The sequence below is a fragment of the Pteronotus mesoamericanus genome, unplaced genomic scaffold (assembly GCF_021234165.1).
Source record: "Pteronotus mesoamericanus isolate MK-2021 breed Mesoamerican mustached bat unplaced genomic scaffold, CSHL_Meso_final contig_58, whole genome shotgun sequence".
NCBI lineage: Eukaryota > Metazoa > Chordata > Mammalia > Chiroptera > Mormoopidae > Pteronotus > Pteronotus mesoamericanus.
Genome location: NW_026555205.1, coordinates 9,106,717 through 9,131,724, shown reverse-complemented (window position 1 = coordinate 9,131,724; position 25,008 = coordinate 9,106,717). Strand labels below are relative to the sequence as shown.

The window sequence follows — 25,008 nt, the reverse complement described above, 5'->3', positions numbered from 1 at the left end:
TAGATTGCTTTGGGTAGTATGGACATTTTGATGATGTTAATTCTTCCTATCCATAAACATGGTATGTGCTCCCACTTATTTATTTCTTCTTTAATTTCTTTCTTCTCTGTATTATCATTTTCTGAGTACAGGTCTCTTACATCATTGGTTAAATTTATTCCTAGGTATTATTTTTGAAGTAATTGTGAATGGGATTGTTTTCTTAGTTTCCCTTTCTGATAGTTCATTATTAATGTATAAAAATGCAAATGATTTCTTGATATTTATTTTGTTTTTTGCTACTTTACTGAATTCATTTATCAGTTCTAGTAGTTTTTTGGTAGAATCCTTGGGATTCTCTATATACAGTATCATGTCATCTGCTATTAATGAAAGCTTTACTTCTTCATTTCCAATTTGGATGCCTTTTATTTCTTCTTCTTGTCTGGCTGTTGTGGTTTGACCTTTCAGTACTATGTTGAATAAGAGCAGTGAAAGCAGACATCCCTGTCTCTTTCCCAATCTTAAGGGATAAGGGGTTATTATGCAAAATTTATAAGGAACTTATAAAACTCAACACCAGGAAAAAATCTAATTAAAAATGGGCATGCCCTGGCTGGTGTGACTCAGTGGACTGAGTGCCAGCCTGCAAACCAAAGAGTTGCTGGTTCGATTCCCAGTCAGGGCACACGCCTTGGTTGTGAGCCAGGTCCCCACTTGGGGCATGCCAGAGGCAACCACACATTGATGTTTCTCTTCCTCTCTTTCTCGCTCCATTCCACTCTCTCTAAAAATAAATAAATAAAATATTTGAAGAAAAATGGGCAAAGGACCTTAACAGACACTTCTCCAAAGAGGACAGGACATACAGATGGCCAATAGACATGAAAAGATGCTTAATGTGACTAATCATCAGAAAAATGCAAATTAAAACCACGATGAGATACCCCATGACTGTCACAATGCCTATCATCAATAAATCAACAAGCAACAAGTTTTGGCGATGATGTGGAGAAAAGGGAACTCTAGTGCACTGTCTGTTGGAATGCAGACTGGTGCAGGCACTGTGAAGAGCAATCTGGAGTTACCTCAAAAAATTAAAAATGGAACTGCTTCTTCACCCTGTGATTCCATGAGTCAAACTCATAAAAGCAGAAAGTAGAACAGTGGTTGCCAGAGCTGAGGGGAGGGGAAAAATGAGGACTTGTTGTTGAATGGGTGTAAAGTTTCAGTCATGCAAGATTGAAAAAGTTTAAGAGATTTGCTCTACAACACGTGCCTATAGTTAACAATATAGGGGGGGCAAAAGTAGGTTTACAGATCTTCATCTGGAAAATAATAAAATAATTAATAAATGACATACAAGAATAAACTGTGCTTCGGCTACTTATAAATGAAGACCTATTTTTGCCCCACCCTGTATTCTAACATACATTTAAAATTTTGTTAAGAGGGTAGTTTTCATATGTATTCTTTACCACAGAAATATGTAATCTGCAGCTAAACCACTGCTGAGTGGGAAATTTATAGCACTAAATGCTCACTTTAGAAAACAGGAAAAGTCTCCAATTAAAAAGTCTATCTTCACACCTTAAAAAACTAGAAAAAGGAAAGCAAAATAAAACCAAAACAAACATAAAGAAGGAAATAATGCACATAAGAGCAGAAATCAATGAGATTGAAAACTGAAAATTAATAGGGAAAATCAATGAAGTAAAAAGCTTGTTCTTTGAAAAGGTAAATAAAATAGACAAACCTCTGGCAAGACTGAGAAGAAGGTACAAACTATTAATATCAGAATGAGGCAGCATATATTACGAGAGACCAGCAGAAACCAAAGGGATAATAAAGTAATAATACAAATAAATTTATACATGTAAATTTTACAATTTAGATAAATTGGACAAATTTCTTGAAAAACACAAATACAAATACGCCCAATATGAAATATATAAATTGAGTAGCCCTATAACTATTAATAAAATTGAATCTGTATTTTTACTATTTATTTTTTAAATTTATTTTTTATTTATAAATCATGTTTATTCTATTACACTTGTCTCAATTTTTCCCCATTTACCCCTTCCATCCATCCCACCCCCATCCCTTGCTCCCTAAGTCAATTCCCACTCTGTTGTCCATGGACATGGGTCATTCATACATGTTCTTTGTCTAGTCACTTCCCCTTATTTCCACCATAGTCCTCTTAGTCTCTCCCCTCTAGTCACTTTCAGTCTGCTTCCTGTTTCCGTGCCTGTGCTTTATTTTGTTTGTTAGTTTATTTTGTTGAATACAGTCCACTTATAGGTGAGATCATATGGTAATGTCGTTCATTAACTGGCTTATTTCACTTAGCTTAATATTGTCCACTTCCATCCATGTTGTCGCAAAAGGTAAGAGTTCCATCTTTCTTTCTTTCTTTCTTTCTTTCTTTCTTTCTTTCTTTCTTTCTTTCTTTCTTTCTTTCTTTCTTTCTTTCTTTCTTTCTTAAATGTAGATTGTTTTTATTTATATTTTTTAAATGTCAGTTAATTATAAAATATTTAAAAAAATTAAAACCATTATGAAGTCTCAGCAATTAAACCAACATGACAGCAGCACAGAAATAATTAAGTAGATCAATGAAATATAAAGAACATTCTAGAGACAAACATATATATCTGGTTAATATATGTATGATTAAATTGATATTTCAATTCAATGGGTAAAATGAGACTTATTAAACAAATAAGGTGCATGGACCACTATTACTTTATATAAAACAAATATAGAGCCCTGTTTCACACATTATACAAGAAATATTAAGGTGAGTTAAAAATCAATATGTAGAATCTAAGGAGTTTTAGAAGAAAATAGAACTAATATTTTTCATGACCTGAAGTAAAATATTCAACCCCAGAAGCTATGAAGTAAATATTGACAATATGACTATATTAAACATTTAACTATATAGTAATATATATATATATATAAAAAGTTAAAGGACAAGGAATAGAATAGAAAAGTATTTGCAACACATCTAACAAATGGTTAATAAGTTGTTTTTTTTGGGGGGGATGAGGGAAGTTCTGCAAACCTTTAATCAATACATGGGTAAAGTATACCAAAAAGTAATTTAAAACTTTTTAAAAAAGAAATAATAGAAATAGGCAAGAAATATACAAAAACAGGTTTAGTTTCAACAAATAGTAAAGGAAAAATTAAAATAACATCATTGTCACAATCAGATTAATGAGTATTAAAAATATTTGTAATATCAAGTATTGGCAACTCTGAAAGGAACTGGGTATTCATAGAAACTTTTTCTTCATCTTCAAGCAGTCCCTTTAGCATATTTTGCAGTGCTGGTTTGGTGGAGGGGTAATCTTTCAGCCTTCTTTTGTCTGGGAAACTCCTTATTTCACCTTCCATTTTAATTGAGAGTCTTGCTGGGTCGATCAGTCTTGGTTGCAGGCCTTTGCTTTTCATGACTTGGAATATTTCTTGCCACTCCCTTCTGCCTTGCAGGGTTTCTGTTGAAAAGTCAGATGCTAGCTGTATCGGGGTTCCCTTGTATGTTACTAACTCTTTCTCTCTTGCTTCCTTTAGGATTCTGTGTTTGTCTTTGGTATTTGCCATTTTAATGATGACGTGTCTTGGAGTGGGCCTCATTGGGTTCCTCTTGAATGGGACCCTCTGTGCTTCCTGGACGTTGTGACTTTTTCTCTCCTCCAATTAGGGAAGTTTTCCATCATTACTTTTTCAAACAGGTTCTCTATTCCTTCCTCCTCCTCTTCTCCTTCTGGTATCCCTATTATGTGGATATTATTACATTTCGGGTTGTCCTGCATTTCCCTCAATGCCTCTTCATTCTTTCTGAGTCTTTTTTCATTTTCTTGCTCTGTCTGGGAGCTTTTTTCTACCTTGTCCTCCAGCTCACTGATTCAGTCCTCAGCTTCATCTAGCCTACTATTGATTCTTTCTACTGTTTTCTTCAATTCAGAAATTGTATTCTTCATTTCCTCCTGTCTCTTATGGATAGTTTCTATGTCCTTTTTCATGCTGATATAGTTTGCAGTAAGTTCCTTGTCGTTTCCTGTAGTTTTTGGTAATTCTCTCTTAGCTCACTGAGCTCATTGAGCTTCCTTTGAATCATTGTTTGGAACTCAGTATCTGATAGTTTAGTTGCCTCTATTTCATTTAGTTCTCTTTGTGGGGATTCCTCCTTTCCCTTCGACTGGGGGGTATTTCTTTGTCTTCCCATTATTTGTGAGACTCTTCTCTTTTGCTTCTGCTTCTTACGTTGATCTGTCTTGATCTCCTGACTTTGTGGTGTGAACTTCTATGGTTGGAGTCCACTGTTTTTACTTTCTGAATCTGCCTCTGATGATGTCAGATATTGACCCTGTCCGACCTTAGGCAGTCTGTTCAAGACTTCCAGGAATCTACTGTCTGTGTCTGTGTCCTTCAGCTGTTTATCTATTCACTCTGCCCTTAGCAGGCTGCCTTAGATAGCTCAGGGTAGGGTGCAGTCCCTCCTGGGGGCGAGGTTATTGGGTCCTCTGACACTCGTGCTCCTCAGGGGAAGTGGCCTCTTCTATGGCAAAAGGGCTGCTGCCGCATGGGGGATGAGTCAGCACTGAGATCCCGCCGGGTACTCTCTCAGTTCTCTTCCCAAAGCCTCCTTCCCCAGTCTCTCAGGCGTCTCCAGCCCACTCTGCTGCGCCTTTGCCGGAGACCAGGGTAAGTGCCTGCAAATAAAAATTTTGCGTTGGCCCTATAGAAGGCTCTTTGCATCTCCAGCCTCCTGTCTCTGGCAGAGACCAACCCTGCCTCTTCTCAGCTGGCTGTTTTCCATGTACTTTTTGGGCTCTGGTGCTGTGGGCTAGAGATCTCCGTTTTTGGTTTAGACCCCGCTGTTCTCAGGGGGATCCCACTGGCCATTTCAGTATCCTGGTGCTGCCGCCCTTGAGAGCGCTGCCCGCTTTTTCTGGTTTGTACCACACCCCTTACCGGTTAGGTTGTGCTAAAGCTGATTCTTCTGTCTCCGAGGTTACAAGGCTCCTCTCTTGCTGTTGTTCAATTGTTTGTTTCAGGTGATTTCTCCCCAGTTTAGTTGTAATTCCAGGTTGGTCCTGGGAGAAGTTCAGTGTGACTACTACTCACTCGTTCTCCATCTTGATTCTCCACCTTATTTATTTATTCATTTGTTTATTTATTTATTTATTAAAATGTGATCTTACTCCCCTGGGATACAAAAGTCTTTTATATTGAATTTATTAGGGTGACATTGGTTAATAAAATTATGTAGGGTTCAGGTATACACTGCTATAGTACATCATCTGTATTTTGCATTGTGTGTTCACAACTCCAAGTCACTCTATTGCAATTTATTCCTCCTTTACCCTCTTCTACTTCCCACCATCCATCTTCCTCTCTGGTAATAACCATGCTGTTGTTTGTGTCTATGAGGTGCTTTTTGTATTTTTGACTTAATTCCTTCATGTTTTCCACTCAGCCGTACAATCCCCACCCCTATTCTGCCTGTTCTCTGAGTCTCTTTCTATTTTGTTAGTTTATTTTGTTCATTAGATTCCACATATCCGTGAATCATATGGTACTTGTCTTTCTCTGTCTGGCTTATTTCACTTAGCATAATGCTCTAGATTTCCTTTTTTTTTTTTTTTTTTGGCAGTTTTGCAGTTTTTTAAATTTATTTTTAAATTATATTTTATTGACAATGCTATTATAGTCGTCCTGATTATCCCCCTTTGCTCCTCTTCACCCAGCACAGCCTACTCCCTCAGGCAATATCCCCACCATTGTTCATGTCCATGGGTCATACATATAAGTTCTTTGGCTACTCCCTTTCCTATACTGTACTTTACATCCCCATGGCTATTCTGTAACGATTTGTACTTCTTAATCCCTTCACCTCTTCACCCATTTTTCCACTCCCTGCTCTGATGTGGCAACCATCTGGTAACTAACTTCTTTTCTCTTGCTGCTTTTAAGAGTCTCTCTTTATCTTGAACCTTTGGCCTTTTAATTATGATGTCTTGGAGTGGGCCTCTTTGCATTCATCATAATTGGTACTCTCTGTGCTTCTTGGACTTGCCTGTCTATTTTTTTCACCAAATTGGGGAAGTTTTCTTTCACTATTTTTTTCAGATAGGTTTCCAATTTCTTGCTTTTCTCTTCTCCTTCTGGAACCCCTATAATGCAAATATTGGAACACTTGAAGATGTCTCAGAAGCTGTTTATACTACTCTCATTGTTTTGGATTTTTTTCTTCTTGTTCTACATGGTTGTTTTTTGCTTCCTTATGTTCCAAATCATTGATTAGATTCTCAGCTTCATCTACTCTACCGTTTCCCTGTAAATTGTTCTTTATTTCAATTCATGTATCCTTCATTTCTGACTGTTGAGGACCTTACTAAGTTCCTTGAGCATCCTTATAACCAGTATTCTGAACTCTGCATCTGATAGGTTGTTTATTTCCATTTTGTTTAGCTCTTTTTCTGGAGTTTTGATCTCTTCTTTCATTTGGGCCATGTTTCTTTGTCTCCTCATTTTGGCAGCCTCCTTGTGTTTGTTTTATATATTAGGTAGAGCTGCTTTGACTCCATGTCTTGGTAGTGTGGCCTAATATAGTAGGTGTCCTGTAGGGTCCAGTGGCACAGCCTCCCCTATCACCCAAGATGGGTACTCGAGGTGTGCCCTTTTTGTGGGCTGATTACACCTTCCTCTTGTACTTGAGACTTGATTGCTGTTGGCAGGTCAATTGGAAGGATTTACGCAGGCCATTCAGTGGCAAGGACTGGCTGTGACCACTGACCACGAACCTCCATCCTACATGGAGGATCAGTTGTGCACGGGCAGTGTGGTGGTGCTCTGATGTGGTCTGTAGCTGTCCACTGGATGCGTTAGCCGTGGGATTTTCCCAGGTTGTGCAGACCAAGGTCAGCCTCCACCTTTGTTTTTTTCTGGGGCACCCTGCCTGAGTTATAAAGCAATCTGAGGTGACTGCTATTTGTTTTGGGCTTGGAGACTCCCAGGTGAAGCCAAGCTGTGACTCTAATCTGGCTGCAGCTAGGACTCACTGAAGCCAGCTGTTGCTTGTTTGATAGCATTTAGGAGCCAAAACCAGCCATTCATATGGAAAAAAAACAGTATGGGTGGGCTCATAAGTTGGGTGAGGCAGAATCTCTGGGGAACTCCCAGGTAGGTGAAACAGTGTTAGCCAGATTGATGACGTCTCAGTTATGGCACCAGCTTACAGTTTCTGTCGGGGGGAGGGGGTTATCAAAGGGACAGTGGCCTCTGCTCACCTTGATGCCAGACATTTCAGTTCTCCCTATACACCACTGGTGCCTTTCAAGCTGCTGCTCAGGTGCTGGAGTTCAGAGGAAGTGAGTCTGAGTAGATGAGTCCATGTGTGGGTGCTTTAAGAAGAACTGCTTGGGGCTCCAGAAGTTTCTTCCACTGACTCAGTCCCCTCTGCTTTTTGCAGAGGGTGGGCTCATAGGTTGTGGGGACTTATCTTCCTGGCACTGGAACCCTAGGCTGGGGAGCCTGCTGTGGGTCTGAGACTCCTCACTCCTGAGAGATCCCTTCAGAATTTTTACCCCCATGGGTGTTGGACCAGCCCATTCCATGTGTGCTCCCTTCCTACCAGTCTGGATAGATGTGACTTTAATTTTATAGTTGTCAGACTTCCATTTAGCTCGATTTCTGATGTTCCCGAGTGATGGTTGTTCTATATTTTAGTTGTAATTTTATGTGGTTGTGTGAAGACGCAAGCCATGTCTGCCTATGCTGACATCTCAACCAGTTGTTTTTTATGGCCAAGTAGTACTCCATTGTGTAAAGATACCACAGCATTTTTATCCATAATCTACTAACAGACACTTTGGCTGCTTCCAAATCTTGGCTCCTGTAAATAATGCTGCCAAGAACATGGAGGGACATATTTTCAAATTAGTGTTTTAAGTTTCTTCAGCTATAATCATATATACTACATTTTCTTCATTCATCCATCAATGGATATTTAGGTTATTTGTAATTCTTGGCTATTGTGAATAGTACTGTAATGAACATGGGAGTGCAAAAACCTCTTTGAGATACCAATTTCATTTCTTTTGGGAAAATACTCAGAAATGGGATCATTGGATCATTTGGTAATTCTATTTTTAATTTTTTGAAAAAACTACTATACTGTTTTACATAGTAGCTATATCATTAGTTCATCTCCACTGACAGGGCACATCCTTGTCAACACTTGTTTTTTCTATTTTTCTTATAATGGCCATCCTAACAAGTGTGAGGTGATACCTTCTTGTGATTTTTGACTTGCGTTTCTCTTATGACTAGTGATGTTAACCATCTTTTCATATATCTGTTGATATTTGTCTGTCTACTTTGGAAAATGTCTATTCAAATTTTTTTCCCATTTTAAAGTAAAATTAATTGAGGTTTTTCTTTTTGCTATTGATTTATAGGAGTTCCTTATATATTTTGGATATTAATCCCCTATCAGATATATGGTTTGCAAATATTTTCTCCTATCCTATAAGTTGCCTCTTCATTCTGTTGTTTCTTGGCTGTGCAGAATCCCTTTACTTTGATGTATTCCTACCTGTCTGCTTTTGCATTGGTTGTTGGTGCTTTTAGTGTCATAATCAGGAAGTCAGTGCCAGGACCAATGTCATGAAGCTTTTCGCCTATATTTTCTTCTAGGCATTTTATAGTTTTAGGTATTATGTTGAAGGCTTTAATTGTAAGTTAATTTTTGTGTATGATGTAAGATAAGAGTCCAATTTCATTCTTTTGCACGTAGATATCCAGTTTTTCCCAATGCTATTTGTTGAAAAGACTATCCCTTCTCCATTTTGTACTTTTGGCAGTCTTGTTGTGCCTGTATATATGTGTTTATTTCTGTGCACTATGTTCTATTCCATTGGTCTGCCATGACCCGCGTGGAGTGGAGGTCCCTGAGTGGAGGCAATGGGAAATTGAGAAAGAGACAACACAACACAAAGACACAACACAAGACAGTTTAAGGAAAAGTGGGGGCCAGGTGGGACATTGTCCTCTGATGGAGAGACAATGACCATGACCACAGTCTCCAAATTTATTTTATAGGGATTGGTTGAATAAAGCTCAAGGGAGTTTTGCAGACTTAAGGGAATGCTGTGGGTGCTGTGGCCCGGATTGTTCCATTCCCAGGCTATCTACATGATAAAGCTTTCTTCTGCAAATGTTGCAGTCCTTGAAGCTTGTGGTTATCTACTCCCTTCTCAACCACCCCCCACCAGGCTCTGGCTGCTGCCAGCTGCCAGCTTGCTCTGCTTTGCAGATATAAGCGGTCAAGCGTGGCCTTACCAAGAGCTTAATCTGGGCTTTGACGCCAGCTGTCACCATCCCCCACGTTGGGCTACATGTCACTTTTTATGCCAGTACTCTATTATTTTGACTACTATAATTTCATAATACGTTTTGAGGTCTCTAGCTTTGTTCTTCTTCCATGATTATTTTCGCTATTTGAGGTATGTTGTGGTTCCATATGACTTTTAGGATTTTTTTTCTATTTCTGTTAAAAATGCTATTGGTATCTTCATAGAGATCAGATTGAATATGTAGATTTATGTGGGTAGTGTGGACGTTGAACAACATTTCCTTCTAATCCATGAACATGGGATGTCTTTCCATTTTTTTGTGCCTTTAACTTCCTTTCATCAATGTTTCATAATTTTCAGTGTACAACTTTTCTGACTCCTTAAATTTATTCCTAAGTATTTTATACTTCTTGGTACTATTTTAAATGAAATTGTTTTCTAAATTTTCTTTTCAGAGAGTTTATTTTTAGAGAATATGCCTAATTCATTTATTAGTACTTACAATTTTTTGTGGAGTCTTTAGAGTTTTCTCTATATAAGGTCCTGTCATATACAAACAGAGCTAATTTTTCTTCTTTATTTTGAATTTGAATGCCTTTTATTATTTTTTTCTTGCCTAATTATTCTGGAAAGGACTTCCAGTACTATATCAACGTAAAGTGGGGAGAATGGGCATCCTTGTATTATTCCTGATCTTACACAAAATCTTTCAGTTTTCCAACATTGACTTTGATGTTTTCTGTGGACTTTTGATATATGGCCTTTATTATGTTGTGTTGATTTCTTTTTATTCTTAAATTTTTGAGTTTAGAATACTTAAATTTTCAACATGAAAAAGCATTAAACTTTGTCAAATACTTTTTCTGCATCTATTGAGATGATCATATTATTTTCCCTTCATTCTGTTCATGCAGTGTATCGCATTGATTTACATCTGTTGAGTCATCATTGCATCCCAGGGATAAATCTCACTTGGTCATGGTGTGTGATCCTTTTAATGATGTGTTGAATTTGGTTTGCGAGTATTTTGTTGAAGATTTTTGCATCTTTATTCACAAGGGATATTGGTCTATTTGTTTTCTCTTCTTGTAGTGCCCTTTTCTGGCTTTGTATCAGGGCAGTGCTGGCCCCACAATATGAGCTTGGAAGTGTTCCCCCTTTTTCAGATCTTTGGAAGGGTTTGAGAAGGATTGGCTTCTACAAATTTTTCAAAAGGAATAGAGTTATTATTTAAATCAAGAATTAACTTAAAGACAAAGCCAAAGGGGCATAGAACTGAGGGTGGGAGGTGGGGGTGGTGGGCGTAGCAGGGGAAAGTGGTGGTGGGAAATGGAGACAACTGTACTTGTAAACAATAAAAAAGAATAATTAACTTAAAGAATGAATCTAAAGTTAATTATTTAAAAGAATTTCATTCTTTAAATGTTTGCTAGAATTCACCAAATAAATTTGCTTGGCCCTGGGCTTTTCTTTGTTGGTAATTTTTTGATTAATGATTACATCTCCTTAGTAGTGATAGTTTTCTTCAGATTTTCTGTTCCTTCATGATTCGGTCTTGGTAAGTTATGTAGTTCTAGCAATTTATTTCTCCTAGGTTATCCAAAATGTTGACATAATTCTTCATAGTAGACTTTTATAATTAATTTAATTTCTGTGGCATAAGTTAATATCTCCTCTTTTGTTTCTGATTATATTTACTTGAGTATTCTCTTTTTTAGCTGATATAGACAGCTAAAGCTTTGTCAATTTTTTTATTTAAAAAAAACCAACAGTATTGTTAATTTTATTGTTTTTCTATTCTTTATTTTATTTTTGCTCTAATCATATTTCTTTTTTTCTGCTAATTTTGGACTAAGTATGTTCTTTTTTCTAGTCCCTTGAGGTATAACACCATATTGTTTATTTGAGAACTTAATTCTTTTTATTATAGGTATTTATTTATCGGTACCAACTTCCCTCTTCATACTGCTCTTGCTATGTTCCCTAAGTTTTCCATCATTTTCCTTTGACTCAGGATATTTTCTAATTTCACTTTTGATTTCTTCTGTGACTGATTGGTTGTTCAAGAAGGTGTGTTTTTTAAATTTCCACATATTTATAACTTTTCCAGTTTTACTTCTGCCATTAATTTCCACTTTCATTTCATTGTGGTTAGAAAAAATTGTAAGTATGACCTCAGTCTTTTTAAATTTGTTAAGAATCATTTTGTGCCATGGCTGGTGCAGCTCAGTGGATTGAGTGCCAGCCTGTAAGCCAAAGGGTCACCTGTTCAACTCCCAGTCAGGGCACATGCCTGGACTGTGGGCTGTGTCCCTGGTGAGAGGCGCATGAGAGTTTTCTCTCATTGATGTTTCTCTCCTCTTTCTTCTTCCCTTCCCCTCTCTAGAACTAAATAAATAAAATCTTTAAAAAAAAAAAACAACGAAGAATTGTTTTGTGACCTCTCATGTGATCTATCCTGGAGAATGTTCTGTATGCACTTGAAAATAATGTGTATTCTACTACTCTTGGGTGGAATGTTTTATATATGTCTGTTATGCTCATTTGATCTATATGTTGCTCAAGTGTTTTCTTTCCTTACCGGTCTTCTGTCTGAACGTTCTATCTATTATTGAAAGCAAGGTGTTGAAATCCTCTACTATTATTATGTTGCTGTCTTGGGGGCCACTAGGCATCCATTGTGTGCCAGCTCCCTGTCAGCAACCCCAATTCATGTGAGACAGATACCAGTCTTTCAAATAGTACCTCAAAACAAACAAACAAACAAACAAAAAACAGAACACTGGATGTACATTTAACTCTTTTTCTTCCTTCTTGAGGGAGAAGTCTCAAGTTGTGCACCTTCTGATTGCACTAAGCCATGTGAGCCCAGGTAAAGTGCCCTTTGCTCTTCTTTGTTTCCAGTGGTCTCCAACATCCAATCTATGTCAGTTCCATCAGTGCTCTGAGCGAAGTGAGACACATACCATTTCCTTGGGCAGCCCTCTGAAAAGCCAAAATGTTGGAGGCATGTTCCACTCTTCACTTTCCCCCTGAAGTTTTGGTCTGAGGTATTCTCTCTCTGCACTGAGCTGTACCAGTTTAGGGGAGGGCTGATATGAGTAAAATTAAATTGTTCTTACCTATTCCAATTTGGTTGTTCTCAGCTTTTTGCTCACCTTGGGTTCTGTAACTTCCTAACTGGATTCTGGAAATCTTATACAAGTGTTTTTGTCCATTTTGTTGTTAAATATGTATTTCTGTGATGGGGAACAAGGGCTAAGACTTGCTATTCTGTCATCTTGCTTGCATGCTACATATTTTGATAAATCATATAATTTTTCCCTTCAGTGCAATGTATTTTTTCATTCCTTTGAGACTTCCTTTTTGACCAGTGGATTATTTAGAGGTGTATTATTTAATTTCCAAGCCAGACTGTCTTCTTCTCTCTTTCAAAGTTATATATATATCTATAATATATATATAAATTTATACACACACACACACACACACACACACACACACACACACACTAAGATCCAGTGTTTTTAGCTGGACTTATTGGGAAGAACTTTAAAAGTGTGTCTATCCTATCGTTTTTTAGAACCAGAAGTTGTATAAATGATTTCTTAAAGAAAACATGGGTGATGTGTTAGTTATTGCCTTTCTCCCAGTAAATGTCTAGTTAAGAATGAGTAAAATCACTCTGACCCCTACCCCCATAGGCATACTTATTTTTTAAGCTTATTATAACTGTGGTTAACAAATTACATAACAAAAAAATTACCATCCTAACTAATTTTAAGGGTACAGTTCAGTGGTGTTAAGTATATTCACATGAAATAGATCTTCAGAACTTTTTCATCCTACAAATCTACAACTCTATACCCACTAAACAACAATGTACTTATTCCCTAGTCCCTAGTAACCACTATTTTACTTTCTGTTTGTGTGAATTTAACTAGTTTAGATATTTCATATAAGTAGAATCACACAGTATTTGTCATTCTGTGACTGACTTATTTTACCTAGCATAATGTCCTCAAGTTTCATCCATGTTGTAACATGTGACAGGATTTCCTTCCTTTTTAAAACTAAATAATATTCCATTGTACACATATACTACATCCTGTTTATTCATCCATTGATGAGACATTCAGATTGTTTCTACCTCTTGGCTACTGACTATTATATTGCTATGAACATGAGTGTTCAAGTATCTCTTTGAGATCCTGATTTCAATTCTTTTGGATATATAGCCAGAAGTGGAGTTGCTGGATCACGTGGCAATTCTTTTAAATGTTTGAGTTACCTCAATACTGCTTTCCATAGTATTTGCACCATTTTACAATCCTAGCAACAGTGTACAAGGTTTCTGGTTTCTTTAAAGCCTCAATAACACTTGTTATTTTCTATAGCCATCTTAATGAGTATGAGGTAGTAGCTCATTGATGTTTTGATTTACAAGGTCTGCCCAGAAGGTATTCAGCCATGTGCTATGAAAAATAGAGACATTTATAAAAGAAGGTACAAGATACAAGAAACGTTGAGAATGGTGCCGACTGGGCCTTTGTTTTTGGATCATAGCTGTAGACCCATGATTCATCTCCGGTTATGACCTTCTTGAGGAAATCTGGTTCATTGGTAGTGATTTGAATCAAGTCATTAACAACTGCAGCACTATGTTCCTTCTGCTCTGGAAGCAGAAGCAGCAAACTAATTTTGCTACAACATGTTTCATGCCAAAATCCTCCATCAAAATCTCAGTCACAGTAGTGTTTGGAATCCCCAGATCAGCTTTCAGTTTTCACAGTCAGTCGCTAGTCTTTGTTGATTGCAGCACATATATGGTCAACATTCTCAAGTGTTCTGCGTGTTGCAGGCCTTTCAGAATGTGGATCACTTTCACAGATTCTCGACCATCTTTGAAGCATTTGTACCACACTTTTATTTGTGCTGCACTTATTGCATCATCCCTGAAAGTCCTGTGATCATCTAAATGGTTTTCACAGAGGAATGTTCAAGCTTAACGCAAAATTTGATGCAGATTTGTTGCTCTACTTGCTCAGTCATTTTGAATGTGACAGCCACACAATACACATGCTTACTCAATGGCATGTAATGCCCTCACTGACTAGTACAGTGAAGTTGTCATTGTTCATGCATGTGCATTCCAGTCTATTCTGCTTGGATGCCAGGTTTCATTGATGTCACACAAACTGTTCTTGTTATATTAACAATAGTTGGACTTTTTCCAGACAGACCTCATCCATTTCCCTGATAATTAATGATGTTGATCATCCTTTCATATGCTTTTTAGCCATTTGTATATCAAGAGCACAGTTGCCTAAGCAAGAGCAAAAAGAGGCAGCAATTTAGAGGTACAGTGGTCTCCGTGTTAGGTGCATTCCTGACCAGTTTGTGCATGGAATCTCTTTTTCCTCATGGATATGTCCAAATGCATTTCAGTCAGAAGACAGGAGGCAATAACTTGTCCTTAAGTGAAAACAACAACAAAAGCATACTTAAAAAGGCAATAAACTTTTGAAAAGCATCACTTTAAAGGAAAACGAAAGAGTCCAAATTTGGATTACATTTGATTCTTACCACCATGGTGAGTAGCATGAATTGACTGAAATATCTAAGAATGTTGTATTTTGTGGTGTCAAGTTATCTATTGCCCATTGATTTTTCAAGCTGAAAATCAAAGGGCCTTGTTACTTAACAATTGTAACTTGCCAAAAGGATTGGTTATCCCATTGCTGACTTGCCCCACAATTTGTCAAGTGCATGCAGTCTCCTGTGCTCCACTATCACCAGGAGATACTACAGTTAAATAGAATCTCATAAAGTCTAGCTGAATGCTAACCCTTTGATTAAGATTCTCTGTTGTAAGTGTGAAAATGACAATGTCCTCTTAGGATGTCAGAGTATATACTGGTCTACAGAGAAATCATTCCTGTGTTTTGCATTATATGACAACTGAGCATAGAGTGCGACTTGCTGAATAGAGTCAAGAAAACATGCAGATTTGAACATGAAAATTCCCCTTGAAATGCTAAGAATTGTTGTCCATTTCTCAATTTTCTAAGTTCTTGGTTTTCAGAAAAGCAGGACATTGGGAGGAAGAGAAGTGAAGATGGGGCAGGGCCTGTGTGCAGGAGAGCAGAGGCTGGGAAGACCAGGACACTTAGTGGACCCAGGAGGAAGGGGTACAGCTGCATTTTAGGCTGAACTTTGTTCTTCTGGGTTCCTCTTGCCTTCCTAGGCTCTCTAATCAACCTACCATCTACCATGACTCTTTTCACAATCCCTGTGGTGGTTGACATTTTCTTTACTCTTTTTTTTAATCTCCCCTTCTTTTGACAACTAAGCCCAGAATCCAACTTGTTTTGGCTAGACAAAGCTTATCTCCCTACCCCAAATATGTTTTTCAGCTACCATCTCATTACCTACACTTGAAAATAAAGTCATTTTTAACTCTCTCATTCTCCCTGGCCCCACTCCACCCTCAATGGCTTGCCAAATCCTTTTGGTGTTCCCTCAACTAGGAATTTCCTCCCTTTTCCCTTCCCAGTTATGTCTTATTTTCATTAAGTCTCACCTCTGATACCGCTTTCTCTAGGTTGTGGAAGGCTCATTCACCCTCAGTTGGAATTAATCATTTGTTACCTTCTATATCACTTTTTAAAAAAATAGTACTTATGTTACTGAATGCAAGTGGTTCATATCTTGGTGACTGTAATCTAATGAATCTCGACAAAGACAGAATGTGAGCAAGGAAAGTTTATTATTTGCAACAAATAAGGAGAGCACTAGGGATAATTCCCAAATCATTGTCTCCAAATACATAAGAGAAGTTGCTTTTATTTGGACTAGTTACACATATTCATCAAAAAAGAGGTCATTATATTCAGAGGCAGTGCCATTCTAGCATAGGTGCAGTAAGGGATTATGCTTTATCTTGCATGTATAAAAGAAAATGGTAGGTAAACTCTGCTTGGGGAAGGGAATTTAGTATTAGGATTAAGCAGTCAGTGTTTCCTTTAGGCATCCTTATCTGGTTTCAATAGGAACAGGGTGTTATTGTCTTGTGATCAGCCTTTCAGGGAAGTGCTTGTTCTGCAAGACAGCTCAGCAAAGATTGTTAATTTCACAACTGAGCAACTCTCTTAACCCTATTCTGATTACACTTATTTTTAGTTGTTTTCAGGCCTATCCTCTCCACTAGATCCAAAAGTTTCAGAGGATGGAAGCTCTCTCAGTGATGTTTTATCCTCCGTGCTTAGCACACAGTAGGTACTCGAAAAGTTTATGGAATGAATATATTAATGAATATTCAGTCCTTACTATACCTGTCTTCCATGGGTATTTTCTTAGTTTTTTTTTAAATTAATTTTTTTATTTTTCCAAATACATTTGTCTCCGCCTTCCCCCTTCTTAGGTTTTTGAAGCAGTGACCTGACAGTATGGTAAATATGCATGTATTCTTGAGAAGGCTGTTTCAGAACCAGCAGTGTCCTGGCATGGTTTTAGGATCAGGTGACTTGCAAGGAAACTACACTATGGTATCACAGACCCTTTCTGGCCCTGAGATTCTGTGGCCTTTTGATTTCGCTTGAGAGAGTATGTGTTGTCAAATTAAGAAATGTCCAAACCTGTAAGAATTTTTATGAGTTCATGTGAGCCAAACTGATGACAATGACTGGGGAGCAGAACTTCAATGGATTGAGAAAATAGCAGTTTTGCACCTTATTTTATACATTACAATCAAAGGGGGAGGCATGAAGTGATTACATGAAATCTATTGGTGATAGATTAGGGAGGCAGGAGAAAACAAAGTGGGGAAACGTCCAGGATTGGATAAAAAGTAAAAAATGATAGACATACTTTTTCTTTTTTTCCAACTAACATCATCAACTTTTAATAATGGAAACAAATTGCCATTCCAAAAACAATTTTAGGAATGAAAAATCTTCCCTATAAAAATAAACTTATGGTGGGGGGTAGGCAGAGACAAATATATTTGAAAAAATAAATTAAAATAAATAAAAAATAAATAAACTCATTAAAATTATAAATATTATAACTTTTTATGTCTGTGATTTAAAATGCTCCCCTGCAATACTTACTCCTTGACTTAACATCATTCCTGTACCATCTCATATTGAAAACAGTATTACAACAAAGCTTAGATAGTTAAATTTAACATAAGAATTTGCGCAATGATTTAAAAAAATGAGTGGCTTCAGGGGCCTTTCTTCTTTTGTGAATTCAGATGGGTACAGGATAGTCAATAGGCAACACTTAACATGATAATAACAGTGAGGGGATTTGTGGTCTTTGCTCTGCTTTGGTGTGGTTATTGTGCCCAGAGGGGTCTGGAAAATGTGAAGTTACCTTGCCATTCCAAAGGTATGTTATCTTAGCTGCAAAAAAACAAAAACAAAACAAAACAAAAAAAACCCCCAAAAAAACAACAACAATAGACAGGCTCAATTAAGGTAAAGATTGACTTTTGTCTGGGAAGATTCTAGCCTAGGAAAATGGCTGCTTTTAGTAAAAGTTTTTAAATTTCAGACCATCCTATGTGGTTACTTGAGGTTACTTTCGATCTCTGAGTTTGTAAGGCTGCCACACAGGCCTCCCCTGAGCTTCTCAGGTTTAGTATGTGGCCCCTTTTCTTCACGGTGTTGTTTGTGGTCACAAGCCCTGCAGAATCTAAGGAACTTTCATGTGCACGTGTCTTGTTATGCCATATCCGAAAATTTGAATTTCAAAGTGATTTTATTCACTTACTAATTTTTACAAAATAACCCTTTGGAAATATAGTCAATCACTGGAATACATTATTATTAAAGTAAGACATAAGCAAAAATGGCAGAGTGAGGACCTCAGAAAATTTTATCCATAATAACAATGGAAAAACTGGCACAAATTTTCAGAATAAACTTTTTCAGAACTCTTGAAGTTAACCAAAGTCTTACAACAATCTAAGGAGTAGTTATTCAAGAAACACAGGTGCATTTCAGTAAGAATAGTGAGGTTCGTGGTGTTTTCCCTTGCCCTATGCCCATCCCTTGCCTCAAGAATTGACATCTTGCAATCACAAGAAGAGCCAAGTAGCCTTACAGCCACTGGAGGAGACATAATATTGTTGAAGATCCTGTAAAGTCTCGTTTCTATAGAACTGTCATTATTCGATCTATCTAGTGTTTTCCCCACTTGCAAGACTATATCAGCCCAGACTTGTATCTCCAGAAACCCTTTCCCCAGGGGCTTTTAAAAACAAGCACACAAAACATTAGAGGTAATCAATTACCTTCACAGGTGCCTGAGGCCATAGATAACTAAACAGCTTAAATGGAAAAGCTGGGGAATAACACACATTGCAGGCTTGAAAAGTTTGCATTTTCCTTGGAATCTAGAACCCACACACCAGCTCATGGCTGTGCACATGCTCAGGAAAGAGCTAAGAAAACCTTAAACTCTCTTTTGCCAATCCTGGGTCCCACACAAGCAGAAAGAGAAGAGACTAAGGCAGACTTATCAACTGCCTGGCAGACTGTGGAAGGCATGCCTCAACGTGTACACAGAGTTCCTTAGCCAAGACTTTTGGTTCCAGTTTAAGGAAATCTTTTTTCAGTTATTTGCTGACTACTAAGCTAACCCAGCAGAAACTTTGGTGCAATAGTTATCACTGAAGTAAAATGGAACAGTGTGTAGCCTGTTGTACATCAGACATTATAGAAGCTAATATTTGGTGCACCAAGTCACAATATATGTAGCTCTGCCTGTATAGTCCTTATCTCTCTAAACAGGCTGAAAGGGAAGGGAACTGATACAGGGCTGGTGCCTCGTGTCTTAATTTTAAGGCAAGACAAAAGCAGTTTATTAATTTTTTAAAAAAAATGATTGCTGTTACAGGCAGGGCACTCCCCAACTCCAGGTCAATCTCTTCCGTAAAACACAGAAATCCCCTTGTTCCCCAAAAGACTGGAATCCAAATCCATTCCTACGGATCCCTCTCCACTCTTATCTGTCCTTCAAGAGCACAAGATTGCTAGGCAGACTGCTCTCTGGCTTCAGGCTCCCTCCTGTGGGGCCAGTGCCGCCATCGCTTCACTGCAGCTTCCCATGCTGGGGTGCTGGGGCTACTGATGACCACTATAGCTGGTTGTGCAGCATCTCTGTTTGCTGGGCTTGGTGCCCGAGGCTGCTTGTGTCCCTGGGGCCGGCGAGGACTCTGGCACATGCATTCATGCAGGGATCCCAGAGTAAGAGAAGGGTGCTGCTGGGATCTTTCATGCTGTGTGGAGCCACAGCGTCCCATGGGCCACCACTATAGCCTGCTTCCCTGCCATGGCCCAATGCGTGGTACTTGGCATTGGCGCAAGCCATCCCCTGACCAGGCGAGCGAAGGGAAGGAGAAGAGGTGAGACTCTATCCTCCGTTTAAATATCTGGCCCCAAAATTCCATGTGCTGCAGAAGTGTCCATCTTTCGAGTCAATCCATTGGACTAGCCTGGCACGTCTGCCACGTGAACCTCCAAGGTACACGTGTCACTCTGACCTCTCCAGCCTACACAAACTCTCTGCAAGTTTCCTTCTGCTATGTCACGTGCCATACTGCTCAGTTGCCAGGACAGTGCAACACTGGCCCAATAGTTTATTTACCCGCTACCCGAGGGTATGGAAATCTCTCAGGTGCTGTGCTGTAATTTCAGTCCCACTGCCTCTGGCATTTCCTGCCCTCCCTTTTACTCCAGGGAATGCAGCCTTTTGCATCCCACCTCCCTGTCTTCCCCTTTCCCTAATGATCTTACCAGATGCCCCTGTATCAATTCCCTACTTTACAGTTCCTTTTTTTCCAATGTTATTTATTTATTTATTTTTCAAGTCATGTTTATTCTATTACAGTTGTCTCAATTTTTCTCACTTTGCCCTCCTACACACATCCCACCCTGCGCCCCTCTCCCACAGTCAATTCCCACAGTGTTGCCCGTGTCCAAGGGTCATTCATACACGTTCTTTGTCTAGTCCCTTCCCCTTCTTTCCACCATTGTCTTCCTTCCCGATCCCCTCTGGTCATTTTCAGTAGTTTGTTTACTAATGTCATCCTTTCCCCTAACATATTTCAACCACTGTTTCCATAATTGCCTTTTCCAGAAAGTCTTAGAATTGGAATCACATGTATGTAGAATTTGGATTGGCTTCTTTCACTTAAGAATATGCGTTTAATGTTCCCATAAGTCTTTACAGCTCCTTTCTTCTTTGCACTGAATAATATTCCATTGTATGGCTGTACCACAGTTACTTAATCCATTAAACTACAGAAGAGCATCTTGTTTGCCCAAATTTAGACAATTATAAATAGGGCCTCTATAAACATCTGCATACAAATTTTTGCGTGGACATAAATGTTCAGCTTCTTTGGGTAAATACCAAGGAGTTCTATTGCTGGATAGTGTGGTAAGAGTATGTTTAGCTTTGTAAGAAACCACAAAACTGTCTTCCAAAGTGTCTGTACCGTTTTGCATTCCCACCAGCAATGAATGAGAGTTCCTGTTGCCCCACATCCACACCAGCATTCAGAGTTGTCAGTGTTTTTGACTTTTGCCATTCTACTGGGTGCATAGTAGTATCTCATTCTTTTAGTTTGCATTTTCCTGATGACATATGATGTGAAATATCTTTTCATGTGCTTATTTCCTATCTCTATATCATCTTTGGTGAGACATCTGTTAGGGTCTTTGGTCCATCTCTTAGGTTGCTTGCTTTCCTGTTATTAAGCTTTAATAATTGTGTATTTTGGATAACAGTTCTTTATCAGATATGTCTTTTGCAAACAGTTTCTCCTAATCTGTGGCTTGTCTTTTTATTCTCTTGATGGCATCTTTCTCAGAGTGGGAATTTCTAATTTTGATGAAGTCCAGCTTATCGACTTTTCTCTTTCACGGATTGTGCCTTTGGTTTTGTATCTAAAGTCAACATCAAAACCAAGGTCATCTAGATTTCCCCCTAAGTTATCTTCTAACAGTTTTATAGTTTTCCTTTTTACACTTAGATCTGTGACCCATTTTGTGACAATTGATGTGCAACGTATGAGGTCTATGTCTAGATTTGTTTTTTGCACGTGGACATCAAATAGTTCCAGGGACATTTGTTGAAAAAGATTATCATTGTTCCATTGTTATTGCCTTTGCTCCTTTGTCAAAGATCAGTTGCATGTATGTCTTTGGACCTATTTCTTGGCTCTCTATATTTTCCATTGATCTATTTGTCTATTTTTTAATTTTTAATTTTAAACCATGTTTACTCTATGACAGTTGTCTCAATTTCCCCCCCTTTGCCCCCTCCAACAATCCCACCCCACCCGCCTCTCCCACAGTCAATACCCACTCTGTTGTCCATGTCCATGGGTCATTCATACATGTTCTTTGTCTAGTCCCTTCTCCTTCTTTCCACCATTGTCCTTCCCCATCCCCTCTGGTCACTTTCAGACTGCTCCATGTTTCCATGCCTGATGTTTATTTTGTTCATTAGTTTATTTTGTTGAATAGATTTAACTTATAGATGCGATCATATGGTATTTGTCTCTCACCGAATGGCATATTTCACTTAGCACAATATTCTCCAGTTCCATCCATGTTGTCACAAAAGGTAGATGTTCCTTCCTTTTTTTTCGTAAATGCAGATTTTATTTATTTATTTATTTTTAAATGTCATAATCCATTATAAACTATAAAGAGTTTAAATCCATTATAAAGTCTCAGCAATTAAAACAACATGACACCAGCACAGAAATAATCAAGTAGATCACTGAAATAAAATGAGCATTCTAGAAACAAACATATATATCTCTCTAACAATGTACTATAGGATTAACTTGATATTTCAACTCAATGGGTAAAATAAGGCTTATTCAGCAAACAAGGTGCATGGACCACTATTGCTTGAAATAAAAAAAATAGACAGCCCTATTCCACACATTCTGCAAAAAATATTCAGGTGAGTTAAAAATCAATACATAGAACCTAAGGAATTTTAGGAGAAAATACAAACTACTACGTTTCTTACCCTGAAGTAACATATTCAAACTCAGAATCTGTAAAGTAAAATACTGACAATATGACTATATGAAACATTTAAGACTACACAGTAATTTACACATAAACAAAGTTAAAGGATAAGTAATTGAATAGGAAAGTATTTGCAACACATATAAAAAAAGGGTTAATAGTTTTGGCTTTTTTTTAGGAAAAAAAATTCTACAAACCTTTAATCCAAAAATGGATAAAGAACACCAATAAGTCATTTAAAGCTTTTCAAAAGTAATAAAAATAGGCAAGAAATATACAAAAGCGGGTTTAGTTTCAACCAATAATAAAATAACAAAATAATTCACATCATTGTCAGAATCAGATTAATAAATATTGTAAATATTGGTAATATCAAGTATTGGTGACTGTGAAAGGAACTGGGTATTCATACACTCTTTTTCTTCATCTTCTTAAAGTAGTCCCTTTAGCATATTTTGCAATGCTTGTTTGGTGGAGGTGTAGTCTTTTAGCCTTCTTTTGTCTGGGAAACTCCTTATTTCTCCTTCCATTTTAATTGAGAGCCTTGCCGGGTAGAGCAGTCTTGGTTGCAGGCCTTTGTTTTTAATGACTTGAAAGATTCTTTGCCATTCCCTTCTGGCTTGTAGTGTTTCTGTTGAGAAGTCAGATGCTAGCCTATCAGGGCTCCCTTATATGTTACTACCTCTTTCTCCCTTGCTTCCCTTAGGATTCTCTGTTTGTATTTGACGTTTGCCATTTTAATTATGATGTATCTTGGAGTGGGCCTCATTGGGTTCCTCTTGAATGGGACCCTCTGTGCTTCCTGGACATTGTGACTTTTTCTCTCCTCCAATTAGGGAAGTTTTCCATCATTACTTTTTCAGACAGGTTCTCTATCCCTCCCGCATCCTCTTCTCCTTCTGGTATCCCTATTATGCGGATATTATTACATTTCAGGTTGTCCTGCGTTTACCTCAATGCCTCTTCATTCTTTTATAGTCTTTTTTCCTTTTCTTGCTCTTTCTGGGAGCTTTTTTCTACCTTGTCCTCCAGCTCGCTGATTCAGTCCTCAGCTTCATCTAGCCTGCTATTGATTCTTTCTACTCAGATTCTTTTCAATTCAGAAATTGTATTCTTCATTTCCTCTTGTCTGTTATTGATAGTTTCTATGTCCTTTTTGATGCTGATATAGTTTTTTCTCTGTAGTTTTTTTTTGTAATTCTCTCTGAGCTCACTGAGCTCATTGAGTTTCCTTAGAACCGTTCATTTGAACTCAGTGTCTGATAGTTTACGTGCCTCTCTTTCATTTAGTTCTCTCTCTGGGGATTCTTCCTTTCCCTTTGGCTGGGGGGTGTTTATCTTCCCATTATTTGTGATATTCTTCTATTTTGCTTCTGCTTCTTAAATTCATCTGTCTTGATTTCCTGACTTTGTGGTGTGAACCTCTGTGGTAGGAGACCGCTTTTTTTTCTTTCTGGATCTGCCTCTGATGATGTCAGATGTTGATCCTGTCGGACCTTAGGCAGTGTGCTTGAGACTTCCAGGAATCTACTGTCTGTGTCTGTCTCCTTCAGCTGTTAATCTAGTCACTCTGTGCTCAGCAGGCCAGCTTAGAGACACAACAGGGCATGGCAGAGTCCCTCCTAAGGGCAGGATTATTGGGTCATCTCACACTGCTGCCGTTCAGGGAAGCTGTCTGTTTGAACCAGATGGCTGCTGCCGTATGGGGGAGGAGTCAGCACCAGAATCCCGCTGGCTACTCTTCAGTTCTCTCCCCAAAGCCTACTTCCCCAGTCTCTCCTCAGGTATCTCTAACCCACTGTGCTTCCGTCTTTTCCGGAACCCAGGATAAGTGGCTACATATACAAATTTATGTGCTGGCCCTTTAAAAGGCTCTTTGCGTCTCCAGCCACCTGTCTCTGGCAGAGAGCAACCCTGCTGCTCTTTGCAGGTGACTTTATCTGTGTACTTTTTGGGCTCTGGTGTTGTAGGCTGGAAATTGCCACTTACGGTTTAGATCCTGTTCTTCTCACGAAGATCCAACTGGCCGTTTCTATATCCTTATGGTGCTGCCACCTGTGGGTGCCCCACCCACCTTCTTGAGTCTCTACTGCCATCCTTACCAGTTAGGTGTGCTAAAGCTATTTCTTCTGTCTGTCCGAGGTGAAAAGGCTCCTCTCTTGCTATTGTTCAGTTGTTTGTTCCAGGTGATTTCTCCACAATTTACTTGAAATTCCAGGTTGGTCCTGGGAGGTCAGTGTGATTTCCACTCACTCCTCTGCTATCTTGATTCTCCCCCACTTTAACACTTCTGGACCTTTGTAATCTTTCAAAGGCAAATGGGCTAAGGTCTCATTCTTCTGTAGCTACTTCCTGCTTGCCAAGGACATAGTCCTACTTAAATCAGATCCATAAAGCAAAAGAAGGGAATTCTGAGATGGAGGAAATCTTTCAGGCAAGGGAGAAGGTTCTTGCAAAGTCCAAGTCAGTTGGCTGCCTCTGGATAGCGGTGTAAATGGTGTCCAAAGGATGGCATTGCTGTACATGTTGACATCCTTGTCATACTTTAGAGTAGTGGCAAGAAAGTTAAAAGGCAAAGTCAGAACCATATA

The 25,008-nt window shown here is 38.4% G+C and overlaps 1 protein-coding gene across 2 annotated transcripts in view; it reads left to right on the top strand.

The window, feature by feature from the left end:
• Positions 1-25,008, top strand: part of ATG4A (autophagy related 4A cysteine peptidase) — a 63,164-nt gene that overhangs the window by 7,559 nt on the left and 30,597 nt on the right. Inside the window, exon 1 of one of the 2 annotated variants that reach the window (XM_054580376.1) lies at positions 4,673-4,701. The exons of the other annotated variant lie outside the window; for it this stretch is intronic. The gene's annotated coding sequence lies outside the window, so the exon portion shown is untranslated. Of the gene's footprint in view, positions 1-4,672; positions 4,702-25,008 lie in introns of those variants that run through there. 2 annotated transcript variants of the gene reach the window in all.